Below are 12,500 nucleotides of genomic sequence, written 5' to 3'. Positions count from 1 at the left end.
ATATGTATGTATGTATGTATCTATGTATATAAGTATATATCAACTCAGTATAGAAAATTGTTGGTGGAAAATATATCAACAGCTGCAATTATACTATTTCTTCCTCTTTCATTCTTCATGAACAGGCTACCTCTCCTCAACACTGTGTTTCGTTGTCATTAGGGGACCGTTTTTGCCACCAATTTCTCAGTAGAAAACTAAGTTTTTAAATGACAGACTTCCATCATCAAACTACTTAATACAATGCTAACATTTTCAATGTCGAATAAAAGCACTGGTACCGAGCAGGCGAATTATTGCCTTTCGTTGAGTGAACAGTGCATTTAGACGACCGTCTGCAAGTTGCGGTCAGCCTACCTGAAACCAAGGCAGGAATGCGTCGGGGATGAAGTTAGTATTTGAAAGGGAGAGAATCTTGGAAAAAATTATTGTGACACCTGTATCGTCAGGTGTCACAATAATTATTGATCATTGTTGATTTCAGTTTTAATTTCGTTTACTTGTTTTGATTCAAGTGACTTGAATTTCAAATAACAAATTTCAAATTGAAATTTGCATTCAGTTGGGGGTTAGTTGATATCTAATGTTCGATATCTTAGCTCGGCTAATTCTTTTAATCAGTATACTTGATATTCTCTGATGTCAAATGGTTTTCTATCCAAATATCGTTCTTTTTTAATTAAAAAAAATTGTGCAAGACTTTGGTTAAATATACTAAAAATCTAGCTTTTGCTTTGGTTAACTTTTTATATTCTTGATGATAACAATCAGAAGAGAAATTGAAAATGTAAAAGTTTATTTTTTGTGTTGTACTCTCTCTCTCTCTCTCTCTCTCTCTCTCTCTCTCTCTCTCTCTCTCTCTCTCTCTCTCTCTCTCTGTATAATGATAGCTACTATAGTCTAGCCACATACTGGAAATGCTTGTAAGGAACATCATTATCCTGCTCACAGGCTGATGTAGTTCCAAAGAAAAGATGTGGTCATGATATACGTTGAATTAGAAGAAAGTAGTTTTTAAGGTTGAAATGGGTAATGGGTAATGGTAGGCTTTTACTCAGGATAAAGTCACAAGGAAGTCATAACTTCTTTTTGTCAACGGTGCCCTCCCTTGGAAGACCGTGTTTTGCCAGCGGGTCAGAACCAATCTGTTATATTACAGAGAAACTTAGTGATATTGTTAATTTCGCCTCGTATTTAGAAATGCTTGACAAGCGTTGGGCGATTTTGTCTTTTGTTGATAAAGTTTACTTTTAGTTATCTGAGTCTTGGTATGTATTGAGTGGATTTTTGTTTTAGTGAATGGACTATGTCTTGTAATTAAATTGGTCGTGGATTTTTGGTTTAGTGAATGGACTGTCTTGTAATTAAATTGGACAGCCAGCATAAATCAGTAAATGCCCCGTTTGTTTCTATATTATTGTCTTGTTGCCTTTGAATCACAATGCATATATAGGACATCAGCCTTTTTTTTCAAGGATCTGGCCATGGCAAGTGATGTTACCAAATTCTTTCACAAAATAATTTTCCAAAAATAACCGTGAAAGGATCTTCCATCTACTGATAGAAGTCTCTTACTTATATATTTTATCTTTGAATATATAGTGTGCCCTAGGACATTTGTGAATTTTTTTTATTTGGACGATGAAAATTGTAGCATAAGTTTTATGAGCGGCGAATTGTTTATTGACTGTGTCAGAGGCAATTCTGATATCCTTTAGGCCTTTTATTTATTTATTGATTTATTTATTACCCTCCATGCCTCTTATTTATTTATTTATTTATTTTTGTTTTATTTATTTTATTATTTTTTTTTTATGTTTTGTGCTTTTGTGTGTGTGTGTGTTTTTTTTTTTTTTTTTTTTGGCCGGGGGGGGGGGGGGGGGGGGGGGGGTGGGGGGGGGGGGGGGGGGGGGGGCGTTGGGTGTTTGTTATTTCCATAGGTATGATTACAGTGTCGGGAATTTGGTGCTGTTGATAGCCATGCGACAGCGAATTTGAAACTTCTTTCTTCAGCGACGTTGAAAAGAATTATAACGGTATTTTATCATTAGTATTGCAGTGTTCTTAAGTGGATACGATTATATTGAACGGCATGAAAGTTGCCTGGGTAGATTACCTTTAGAAAATTTTAGTCACTTGTAGTTGGTGATAATGAATTTCACATCTTTTCTATCTCGGTTATTTTCAAAAGCCAGCAACCCCGTCTGGCGTGTGTGAGTGAAGGCAACTTTCCTTATTGCCGGTTCTTCTTGGGTGGCGTAGGTGTCCCGCTGAGGGCGTTCAGAGGCGGTCAGTCAGTCTTGGAGGGATCAAGTGGTTTCTTTATTCTCCTCTGCGAAAACCAAACCAGTGTTCTCTTGTACAGACAACGTTTGAGGAACACTTGCACGGTGGATGTATTAGAACATTGGAAATAGCTTCTATAGCCAGAAGCTTCATTGGAGTACAGTGTTGCTTTCATGAGACATATTTTGATTTTCTGGAATTCCTTTACCACAGTTTCTGCTCCTGTTTGTCTTGGTTAGTGTCTGGTTATTTTCATGATTGTGATCAGACCTATAATATGGCTCAGGGTTTGAGGTTTTCTGTATCTATCTGCATTAAACAAATTATTAGAACCTTTTCAGTTGTGTAACTCGTTGAAGGCCATCGACGCCTCAGAATTAGAATGAAGAATTTGCTTGCAGATTTTTAGGGTGCTTCATGTTGCCAGTATACTACGACCCGACACAAAAGGCTGTCAATGCTGAGAAAATAAACAGAATTTAATATATAGAACTTTTTGGTCCAGTAATGTTACCGATGCAATGGCGCCATATACTTGGAAATGAAAATATAAGTGAGTAATTCGTATAAGCCCTGACAAAGAATCACAGGTGACATGAATGTCCTGCCATCTCTCTACGATTCGGTTCCTGGAACTCGTCTCATTTGGATGATGACTAGCCCCAAGTCCCGGCCTGGTAGCTTCCGGTGCTGTGGCCATCTAAGTACACCTATTTCAGTTAAGTGGGATTCGTGAGTAATTGGGGGAGTAGGTGTACATAAAGGCAGATTTTTATCTCATATTTTTATGTTTTACTTGGTGATGGCTTCATACTTTCTGCTGTTACTACTGTCACTGATGCTGTCAGATGAATGGGTGTAGATAGCGACAGATTGGCTGTCAGGTAATTCTTGTCATCTTTTTTGATGTGGCGATGACCTCCCAATATGACTTGCAGCAATGGCCGCTGAATATAAATAATGTCTTATCATCATTTGTCAAAAGGTGCAGTATAGGGAACATCTCAACAGTGGCTTCAAAGTTGGCCAGATTTTTATGAATGAATCTTCTCGTTGGTATATTTTTTTGCATTTTATTTATATATATATATATATATATATATATATATATATATATATATATATATATATATATATATATATATATATATATATATGCGGAACACTTGACTGATATCCACACACCTAGTACACGCATATTTTCTCTCAATGTTAGTGTAAGAAGCTGAGTTTTTTTTTCAACATCAGTCCCATATAACACAGTACTGTCGTTGTATCAATAAATTTTTCTTCTTTTTCACACGAGGCTTCTATTTATTGACACACGATATTCTGTTCTTACGTGTAAGATCCCGTGCAGACGCTGCTAAATATAACACCAAAACTGGATTAATGGAGTACTATATTAATTAATCTTGCACCAAATATTCCTTCGAAGTTGGTTTAAAAAGTGTATGATCTTCAACATTTGCTCATCACAAATAGGTGTACGTTCTGGATATAATAAATAATAAAGAATTATATTAGGTCCTAGGTCTCGTGTCGCCAAATGATAAAGTAATCGTAATGAGACAAAGGAAAACGACCACTGACTGCGCATTCGCGTTTAGGGAGGGGGGGGGGGGGGGAGACCATTTTCCCCAGCAGTGAAAGAGAGGATATTGCTCCATCGTCTTCCTGTCCCATTACATGATTAGAGGATATGACATCACGAAGGCTATTACAACGCAGATAACGCTTATGGTTTTATGAACGTCATATTTATTTAATTTAATATTTCTTCAATTATGTCCATCTTAAGCTGCGATAACAATGATGAACGCAGCGATCAAATTCGCAACGCTGACTGATGAGTTATCGAATTGTTTTCAAGACGTAGTATCACATCGTGGCAGACGTATACCGTATCCTTCTGATAATTGAGTAGTCTTGTTATTGTGTCGAAGTGTAACGAGAGAAGGGCGTGGTTAGATCGGATGAAATACAAGATGTGATCTCTTGTTACTGTGCGTCTCGATTAGGGCTCGACTGAGTCGCCTGTGAACTTCGGTTTGTTGGATTGGCTGTGCTGGCTGGCTCTCTCGGTTCACAGCAACGAGGCCAGCCTCTAAGCTTTGATGCTTTAACGGTTTCTTTTTTCCAGTGATTTTCGTTAATCAAAAGCCTTATAGGTGAAACGAATGAGACACTGTGAAAGGGAATATTTCGCTTAGAGATGCATAATGGGGTATTTCGGACGATCTTTTTGTTGAGAAGCAAATTACGATCCCCACTTTTTCAGTCGTGAATTCTAGATGATAATAATAATAGTAATAATGATGATAATAATAAAAGGAGGAGGAGGAGGAAACATTACAATGGTCATAGGGATCCTGGGAACATGTGATCATAATTTGTCTACCTTGGCATTTTTGTGTAACCATTATAAAGGAAACATATGGTAGGAGTTACAGTAGACTAATTTCTTGCTGGTCATGGTGCATATTAATGTTGTGATATCTTATATGAATATAAGCTCTCTTCCTTGCTTTATACAGTCGTGTGTACGAACTATGAATGTAAACTTTGCAGACATTATGTAGAGAAGAAAAAATTGATGAGGCTTGATTGTGACGATTCTGTACTCGTGACGAAAACGTCGTTACCGAGAAGCTTCCAGACACTGTAAATCGCGATTCTTTTTTTCAAAGGAGTACATATTTGTTTTTTCTGTACTTTGGACGCGTCTGTACAGATGTTATTGTTTGTTAAAGTAGTCACATCCATTATAAGATCGAAGTGGGCTTACAGTAGTGCTGAAGTTCAAACTGAGTCCGTTACATAGCAAGTCCCTTAACGAAGGCGGATCTTATCGGTAGTGCTTTCAAGCTCAAATGTACTGCGTCCCTTCTCACGCCTTTTGGGGGGGAAGGGAGTGAGCTTTCTGCTTCTAGTGAGACCCTTCCTGGGGGCTTATTGTGAGTGCTGTAGGTTTCCTATTGTTTGGTCTTAAGTTACGGCCAGACGTGCTCCTCCTGGCTCCCCACCCCCCCCCCCCCCCCAAACCCCCACCCCCACCCCCAGCCCCCACCTACCGGTTAGGGACGGACGACCCTCGGGTCTCATGCGATTAGACAGAAGGCGTCCCCTGCCTGGTTGAAAACAGCACTTCTCATTGAACTGTTGACGTCTCTGTTGGATGGCCGAGTCCGAAGGTTCGCACCAGCCCTCCTGCTTTCTTTTCCACCTTCCCGCCCATACGGCCCCTTAGTGTCTAAAGCAAGGTGCCTGTGAATAAGCCAACTTAATTAATCGAAACCAACTGGCTTTAGAAGGATCTATAATTTCCGACTTTTTAACATCGGCCAGGAATACTTTCTTTAGTGTCCACCTTAAAGGATTCATGGAATTCATGTTTCCCATTTTATGGTCGCCAAATGAGAGATATATATGTTATTTTCCGTTTACTGAGTGCCTTCTTGCATTACATAAAATTTAAGGTATTTGGTATATGGTTAACTGATGTTAGGAGAAGGTAGATGTGTGAATTTAGATTATAAATACCCACTTACATAACATATTTTGTATCATAAACACACACACACACACACACACACACACACACACAAATATATATATATATATATATATATATATATATATATATATATATATATATATCCTGATACAGGTGATCAATTATTTCATTCTGTCATCATGTAAATTGGATAAGTTAACTTTTTAAGACCATCATGAATTAAGAAGAGATCCGGAAAGTACGGTCGTGTTTGAACTGCTTTTCATAATTATGTTACTTATTTCATGCAAGCTAGGTACAAGCTGAGAACGAGGACAAAGAACATATATCAGTGTTGTTAGTTATTATCCATTATCCTAGATCTTTATTAATTTTCCTTTGTGACGAGAGAGCGAGAGAGAGAAGAGAGAAGGAAGAGAGGAGAGGAGAGACGAGGAGAGAGAGAGATAGAGAGAGAGAGAGAGAGAGGAAGAAGAGAGAGAGAGAGAGAGAATATCACTTCATCAATTTTATATGGCTTAAAAGGGTTAGTGATTCACGTCAAGTTATTGGTCAGTTACAACGTAAAGATTTTCTTTCAAGAACATGTGGTATTGTGCGGACATTGTGTGTGTGTGTGTGTAATATCTATATATATATCTATATATATATATATATATATATATATATATCTATATGTGTGTGTGTGTGTGTGTGTGTGAGTGAGTGTGTGTGTGTGTGTGTGTGTATAGATATATATATCTATATATATAATATTTATATATATATTTTCAGATAGATAGACAGATATATATGTAGCATATTGTGTAAGTAAATTAGAGGTGGAGGGATAAAAGCCTTTCTGAGGAGGAAGCGATAGCCTTAGTAGAAAATCGTTATTCTGGTCGGAAGGCAGCCCAATTAGGCCTACGATTTTCTTTCGCTATTTTTGTGTTGGACGGAAAGTACAGGAAGTGAACGCCATTGGTTCTAAAGGATTTGACAAGGAGTGAAAATTGTGTGTGTGTGGGGGGGTTGGGGGGGGGGAGCGTTTAGGTTGCAGACTGAGGTACCCGTCGACCTAAGCAAGAAAGTAAAGGTAGGTTATTCATATTAATGTTACTCTCACTCATTTCAGTTTGTGGACTTTTGGATGATTCTGGAGATTGTTTAATGAGGGTCTTATGAATATTTGCACGCTTTTTATTTTTCTGCAGAATCATCAAAATGATAAAGACTGAGGCAATCCAAAATCTGCCTTTAAATTGCTGCATGACAAAGACATTTTCACATTAATTTTTTTCCATTTTACTCCAGGAAATGAAAATAAAAGAAACGTGTCATGTATCATAGCAAAGGTTTCTCTTTATTAGAATACTTTCTCTTTTGGTGAAAAACGACGAACGTTTTTAGAAGAAAAACTCCGCCATCGAATATTTTTTGTAATCTTTTATTTTTTTTACAGGTACGTGACGGACCCGGAGAGAGATATAGAGAAAAAGAAAAGGAGGGAACATTTCCTTCGTTTTGTAGAAAGAGGCCATATTTTCAGTAACCGGATAAGAAATCAAAGAGAAAGTTTTTCTTCACATAGGCCCAATTTGACAGTACCCCTGATTAAAAGGTAAGGCAAGTTTATGAACTCTGTTAATGTACCGAGATTATCGGCAAAAAGCTTCTGGCCACAGAGCAGAGCTGGCCTTTTGTGGGTGCGTATGTATTTATGGCCGCGCACGCACGCCTTCCGTTTCAAAGCATTGTCAAGACTGGGACCAGGCCTTTTGCCATTCTGAATTTAGGTGAAGTTCCCCCTTTTATGCGGTGGACCCGTGTGGGTATTAGGCCTATTGGCGGAAGAATAACCGGTGAGAAAAGAAATAAACAAGGCTGTGGAGGCCTAGTGTAATTTATTTAAATATATATATATATATATATATATATATATATATATATATATATATATATATATATATATGAATAATTATCACATCGAACCGTGATCCATTTATATATCAATTCAAGCTACAAATGTCCTTTAATATCTAAATTCACTTTACCTCCCAAATGATATATTTTCATATATGTACCGAAGGGGAATTTTTTAGTGATAATAATTTCGTCCCCCCATGGATCGAACCACCGTCCAAGTGGACGGGGACGAAATCAGGACAGTCAGTGACGCTATCCAATCGGCCAACAGAGACGCTATTATAATCAAAAGTTCATATCGATTCTGACCTTACAAATCACCCTCGACCTCGGTGTTTTCGTAATTAGAATCGATATGGAACCCCGTCTACCATGTTAGCCAATTCGAGCGTTGGATAGCGTCACTGACTGTCCTGATTTCGTCCCCTCCGTCCACTTGGACGGTGGTTCGATCCCATGGGGGGACGAAATTATTATCAACTAAAAATTCCCCTTCGGTACATATATGAAAAATATATCATTTGGGAGGTAAAGTGAATTTAGATATTAAAGGACATTTGTAGCTTGAATTGATATATATATATATATATATATATATATATATATATATATATATATATATATATATATATATATATATATAATTTTTTTTCTACTTTCGCCAGGGAGGTCTATTGCTGAGGCCATAATAAATTTATCCGTTGGTTTGTGCAAAAATGCCGGTTATATTAATATTATTGGAAAAAAAATAACGCTGATGGTAATGTTTTTGTCCCAGTGTTATCAGGCAAGTTCACATTTCAATTAGTGTAGCCCATAATAATCCTGAATATTTAAGGATTTTTAATCTATGTATCTTATCACTTAGCTACAGAATGCGTTTAAATGTTTTGACTGACCCAATGCCTATACAAAAGGTAGTAGATTTCGGTTTGCTGAATGTTTAATCCATTAATGATATTGAATATTTTTCCTCTCTGCTAGATGAACAGCATGCATTTATGTTTTCCGTGCAATCGTACCGCGTTTTTACTTTGTTTATATACTATCGACATAGATAGAACTCGGAGGATAGACTGTCAAGTCTACGCTGTGTACACTAAAGTTTTCAATGAATATGTATTTAGGGTAAACTATTGTATATAAGGAAGGTTGTTCAAGACGCCTTGAAGTTTTATTAGAGTTTTTGTTATCTTCCGATTTTCAAAGAAGTCAAATTCGGGTTATTTCTTGTATTTTATTTTCTCATAATTTTTTCTTAAAAAGATGTTGTGTACAGTGATATGTTTATGCATGTTTAGAAATTCCCATGGACCGTTTGATGTGATATCTAAATAATGTACTGGGCATGTTTTATTCAGTTCTAATTATTATTATTATTATTATTATTATTATTATTATTATTATTATTATTATTATTATTATTATTATTATTATTTTCCCCAGGAAAGCTGTTTACGGTTTAATGTGTCCGCCAAACTTTTTTCGACAAGATTATTGGTGGGATAATGGTTTGACTTTAGTTATAGTGACCAATTTCTTTCCCCTAGTTGACAGTGGTTGAGTATAAGATGAATCTAGGTTGAAATTCACTTTGGGTAAAAATGTAAAGGTTTGTCAGTTAGTATTTTGTTACAAAAACTTGTCTCTGCGTACTTGTACAAAACACGATCTTGGGTGTCATTTGACATTAACTATTATGGTTACAGTACATCTTGTTGCTGTTGTTTAAATGCTTTCTTTAAGATTGACATTTCGTATTCCTTCAGTGAATAACATTATTGTTATTTTTTGTGTGGTAATTTAAATTGTTTATATCTTTATGCACTATATTCATTCAGGTCCTTTAAAAACACCATTGTATAGATTGTAAGTCCTGTACGATGACGTATCTTCCTATCATTGGGTTTCCTTTTAACAACCTGGTTAAATTGAGATATGTAATGAACCTTTTGAGAATTTTTAGCCTAAGAGGGCTGAGACTTACTAATATTTCGTTGTTTTTATCGGAATCATTTTCCTCCTACTAGTTTGCTATTTCTGGAAAAAAAATAGGTGGCACAAGCAGTTTTTATTAAACCTTAAATTCGTGTCGCATTTAGCGTCTAAGGCAGTCAGTAGGTGTAAGTTTCTCCTGACTTTCGTCATGTTAACGTCAATCACTCTGTCTATTGGTTAGTCACATTATTTCCTTGAAATAATCGTAGACGTAAAGCAAGTGTTCCAGTATCATTTCAGATAACAAAATTGGCTGGTGTGGCCTTCGTCTCTTATTTGTTCTCGAGCGAATAGCCCCTCGTTTCTCTCTTCTGAGAGACACTGAGAGCCTTATGGTTATGAATGCGGTTGGGAAGAAAAGGGCAATTTTTATGTGGCGTAGGACAGGATTCTCAGGATGGTTTGGATGGGGGGCCTGTTTATGTCAAGCTGGTTAGGGATGCTCGGAGAGGGCTCGGGGAATGGTTTGTGTTTGTGTGTACGGATAGGGGCAAGGTTGTCGTCATATTGGCGCTGTCTGGTTCGAGTTCTTCGTGCCCAGGCTGTGAATGGGTGTCCTCGCCAAAGTTGATTGATGGATGTCACTCAAACCTTTATGCAGAGCAGGACCCGGGGGCGGGGGACGGGGGGAGATGGCAGAGTCTTTGGGGGAAGGAGAATAATAGGATTTTGTCCGTGGGTAAAGAGGGTGAAAGGAACTTTGTAGTTTTTATGTATTTATTATAAATAAGATAATGTGTGTACAATTACATAGGTTCACAATTGAAGGATAAGCCGCTCTGTTTGGAAGAAATATAGTAATCCTGGCTGTGAAAATAAAGCAAATGAGATCACTTTCTTAATGGCTTTTAATTCATTTGGGTCTTAGACGTGTTGAAGGCAAATGGAGGTTAAATTGATTTTTTTTTTTATTGCAGCCACAACTTAAAAAAAACAATAGCTAAAGATTTTCCCCATCTGATTTGCTTTTTTATGTGATGAAAATGAGAAACATTCAATATATGTATATATAGTATATATATATATATATATATATATATATATATATATATATATATATATATATTATATACATACATACACACACACATATATATATATATATATATAAATATATATATATATATATATATATATATATATATCACAATTTTCGTACCCGATGTGAATTCACTCTTCCACAATGTATCAGTTAATGGTAGTTATTTAGAGCATCGAATTAAATTATCCCTTCACTGAATTTTTCTCAAATGTTGCAAAAAGTAATTAAGTTTTGTAATTAAGAAAGCATAACTGGCATGTTCGGGTCGTTAGTATGTCATACTGGATGTTAAGATGGCATGTCATGCTTCACAGTAAGAAATAAAGAGATGAAAATGGAAAACGTTCATTAGTATTTTTCCAGACTTAATTGGCTGTTAGTAAATTGGGAAGCCTGCACATCTGTCAGTATTTTGAGACGCTGGAAGAATGTTCGTTCATATTTCCCAAAATACCTCCAGTTTTGCTACACAAAATTGGTTGATAAAGGAATAAGTTTAATGAAAGGTTTTGCTTTGTAGTTTTAGTACGGTTTCAGCGATTGGTTACATAATTTCCGATATGTAGATACTCTTCGGTGTTAGCAATGATTCTTGAGGAAGGTTTATATTTCTGTCATTTATTCTTCGGATTGGATTGTACTATTGGAACATAACATTTAAGGCAGAGCCCAAGCGCTGAGACGTGTGAGGTCATGCTGTGCTGAAAGGGATATTGAGAATCAAGAAGGTTTGAAAGGCGTTAAAGGAAGAAAACCTGGCAATTGCACTAAAACAATTGTTAGGAGAGGGTGGAAAGTAGGCTGGAGGAACTTAGTACGTGAAGTAAAAGGAATGGAAAAGGTTGTTGCTAGAGGCCGAATGGTCGCCGCAGAGAACCTTTAATAATGTCTACAGTACACCGCGTGAGGTGCGCTAACGGTGACGACTCCGCAACTGGGCATTTATTCCTTGGATTTACGATCTTGATATCATAATCTTTTACCGGTTTCCCTACTTTCATTTTGAGGGGTCTGAGTTTTCTTGTTAACGGATTGTTAAAAGTATTTTATTGCCGGCTTTAGTAAATGCTCCTGTTGACTTTTGTCCTGCAAGGTGTTGAAGACTATAAATAACAAGCGAATAGATGACATAGAAAATGGCATATTTGTTTTGTTATCTTTTATTGTCATCAATAATCTAAGTGAGCATTCTTGTTAGTTATTTACGGGCATTGTATATATGTTTCATTTAGTTGAAAAGCTAAATGGATTACTTGTGATGCTCTACGAATAGATACCTTTTTAGCCACCACTTCTTATGCCCAACATGAACGTAATACCCGTTGGGCACCACCTGTCGCATTTACTGGGGAATTAGGAATTCTTTTTTGCTCTCAAGCTTTGGAGTGATTTTTACATTCTGTGAATTATGGTTTTTATCAAACCCGGGTTAGAGATGGATGTAAGGCCTTCCAAGACCAACAGCCATTCTGTTAAGAAAAATCTCTCTCGACTGAGCCATAAACGGTATTTACTATATGCAGTATACTATTAATTGATATTTGTCATATACTTTTTATTTACTGTGCAGTATACTCTGAATACACGAATAATTTTGCTCCTTGGGAACAAAGCATTTCATTGTTTAAATATGTAAGTTTGCTTGGATGTGCTCTGTCATTTGTCACCCAGCCTGAACAAGTGGACAGCTGCTGCTGTCTAGACTTTTTTGTATAGCGTCGCAGCTTCCCTTTCAGCAGCCAGACTTGT

At 36.7% G+C, this 12,500-nt stretch overlaps 1 protein-coding gene across 5 annotated transcripts in view; it reads left to right on the top strand.

Moving 5' to 3' along the window:
* LOC135224874 (MICAL-like protein 1) overlaps nt 1-12,500 on the top strand; it is a 226,454-nt gene that overhangs the window by 89,013 nt on the left and 124,941 nt on the right. For 3 of the 5 annotated variants that reach the window (XM_064264219.1, XM_064264215.1, XM_064264246.1), the window contains exon 2: nt 7,248-7,406. The exons of the other annotated variants lie outside the window; for them this stretch is intronic. The gene's annotated coding sequence lies outside the window, so the exon portion shown is untranslated. The remainder of the gene's footprint in view (nt 1-7,247; nt 7,407-12,500) is intronic. 5 annotated transcript variants of the gene reach the window in all.

This window comes from Macrobrachium nipponense, chromosome 20 (genome assembly GCF_015104395.2).
Source record: "Macrobrachium nipponense isolate FS-2020 chromosome 20, ASM1510439v2, whole genome shotgun sequence".
Lineage (NCBI taxonomy): Eukaryota > Metazoa > Arthropoda > Malacostraca > Decapoda > Palaemonidae > Macrobrachium > Macrobrachium nipponense.
This window is presented reverse-complemented; position numbering and strand designations above follow the sequence as displayed.